Source organism: Lipotes vexillifer, unplaced genomic scaffold (genome assembly GCF_000442215.2).
Source record: "Lipotes vexillifer unplaced genomic scaffold, Lipotes_vexillifer_v1.1 scaffold1050, whole genome shotgun sequence".
Classification (NCBI taxonomy): domain Eukaryota; kingdom Metazoa; phylum Chordata; class Mammalia; order Artiodactyla; family Lipotidae; genus Lipotes; species Lipotes vexillifer.
In genome coordinates, this window is record NW_006771516.1 from 759 (window position 1) to 3,573 (window position 2,815).

Here is a 2,815-nt window from a genome sequence, read left to right on the forward strand (position 1 = left end):
ATATTGTACCAGCTGGAGAACTCCCTTCCATAAACAGCCTGTTCTAGGTAATTGGTGAAAGTCTGAGCAGTCACTATTACAGCATCCTAGGCCCTATTGATATTTTTCCTACCTTCTAGGGGTTTTATTGCCACTCTGCTAGCAAATGAGTCACCTTAAGAACCCTGTCCTTCTAATCTGTTTCCAAGAACGCATTTTGGCATCACCTTAGGTAGGATTCTGAAAAGCAGAGCCTTAGATGATCTTTATTTTAAAAGTGATGTAGTAAAGAAATGATCTCAGGAGGAGAGTGAGGGTTCCACCATGAGGCAAGAGGATCAGGGACACTATCTTTGTATCCCAGAGTCCATCTGTCAATGGGATCTTGCTGTGGTGCACAACTCCTCAGAGAGGCAGATCCAGTTCAGGTGAGGACAATGCTCTGGCAGAGGCAAGGAATTATGAGCCAACAGTCAAAAGCTGGGGGGAGGTGCACTGGTCCAGTGAAGCAGATCTTAGGAGCACATGGACAGCATCCTCTATGCTATGTTTCTGAGGCAGAATTTAAAGCCATGCTTCCAAAACATAATGCCATGTACTAATTTGGGACCTTTTTCCCTGCTTGCTTGCTACCTACTTTGCTCTACTTATCATCCATCCCTCTTCCCACCTATATGCTTTTACTATATTTTACTCTGTATTCTTCCATATATTCAATGCAGTTATAAGCTTCTGTAGTGCCAAAGATTACATCTTATTTATTTTTATATTTAAGAAACTAAATTATCTGCCTGAGGAAATCTACAGCTTCAGATATGGATGTTGACCCCCTTCCCCTCCAAATTTCTCCTTATTTGGCTGTCAAAGGCATGACTGAGGCCAACTTTTCTGTTCTCAGCCTACACTAGCAAAAATGTGTTATTCTCTGCTCATGTATAAGAGTTCTTGGTCAATGCTTTCTGTTTTGAGTAGGCTTTCTGAGTATATAATTTTTTTTAAGTAGCTAGATTTATCAATATTTATTAACTTAATCCTTCATTCACAAATGTGAATTTTTCATTTATATTTTCAGGAAAACCAAGAGCACAACAGGAATGGCATTGGAAAGAGCAAAGTTCTTTCGCAACAATAGTGAAAGCAGTGCAAGAAGAAGGATCTGCCCAGACAGATTGCAGAAGAGTTGCAGATCTTCAGAAGACATTAATAGTTTAAGGTGAGCAATGTAAAGGGGAATTTACGCTTCAATGGTGATAGCAGATCTCCATCTTTTGAACATGCAACAGCAACAAAGAACTAGTTATGGAGGATAATACATCAGTTTCATAGTCTTCCACCATCAAGGCAATACATTTGAATGGTGACACCCACCCTTATCTCTGGAGAAGGACATACCAGGGAAGGAGGCTGGGGACTGGAGAAAGAAGACAAATTTACCTGTTAATCCTAGCAGTTGAGGGTCATAATGTTATATTTTGAGAAACTACATTATTTTTCCTCCCAAATAAGAAACAACTTAGTTACATATATATGTGTTATGATTGGAAACTAACCAATTATTTGTTAAATTAGTAAAAATCTGAGGAAGAGAGAATACAAACAACTGTGTGAATTTGATCTGTGAAATTCTAGCAACAAAATGTATTAGCTCAGATGTGCACAGGTTAAAGCAAAGAAATCCTACAATATTTCAGAAGATTATAGTCTAAAACTACCCCGCAATTGCATTCAAATAACACATTAGAAATATGATTCTCTGTTCTTGAAGTATGTGATCGGACTATTAACACCTATGCATGGAGAAAATTCTTTTCTAAGGAACCACACAAAAATCATCAGTAAAGTGTTCCACATTATGTGATATTTTGTTTGCTTAATACTTAATAGGCTCCAGGTAAAGGTAGTGAAAATGTTTCAATAGTCCCCACACCTAAATTTAGGGCATACAATATTTCAAACTAGGCTACATATCAATGCCCTCTGTAGAAACATTATATCAAAAGGATATAAGTAGCTTTGTAGCGTACATTTTCATCATCAGTCAAGAAGGTACCCATGTGCATTTCCTCATTCTCAAATTTCTTTCTCTTTATATTACATCTTTGGAAATCTTTTTTGTTTCTTTAAAATTCTGATCAAGCTTCATTCTTCTTTGTGAAACTTTGTGTGCTTTTACCAACTCACTCTCAAGGAGGATTGACCAGATTTTCTTCATTGTGCTTTCATTATCTTTATTATAGTACCTATAAAAACATGTTGCAAATATCAATAACTAATTTGGAATCTATATGATTTGGTGATCTCCTTGAGGATAGGCATCCTTATCCTGTTTTACCAGCGACTTGCACAGTACCAAGGACTTTTGAGTCAGTGCTCAACAATTATTTTTGAATGAATGAATATATGAATAACTTCTGTTAGAAATTGACAGAGGAATATCTAAAATGCTTTCTGTTGCTTGATTTCCAGAGTTCAGGTATGAGCAGTATTCAGAAAAGCAAAGTCTTGATACTGTGGGAGTACACATGTGTTATTTTATGCCTTTTTTTGTTATCTACATCTGAAAAGTCCTAAGTTTCAATTAGCATCTTCTCAGATTGCTTACTTGAACAAAATTGAATTACAGACCCAATGAATAACCACAGGACTCCTGATTACTTCTGGGGAAAATAAAGGAAATGGCTAAATATTTTGCCTTCCATAGAATTTAAACTGTTTCAATAGTCTCTTAGCTAAAATTAAGAAGGATTATTCTTTCTGAAGTAGGCTCCACCCATGCCAACTTCACCTTCCCTCAGCTTTTTTTTTTTTTTTTTTTTTTTTTTTTTTTTTTTTTGTG

At 36.3% G+C, this 2,815-nt stretch overlaps 1 pseudogene; it reads left to right on the forward strand.

Moving 5' to 3' along the window:
• The first annotated feature begins 303 nt into the window (after positions 1–303).
• Positions 304–2,815, forward strand: part of LOC103091418 (THAP domain-containing protein 11-like) — a 49,659-nt pseudogene continuing 47,147 nt past the window's right edge.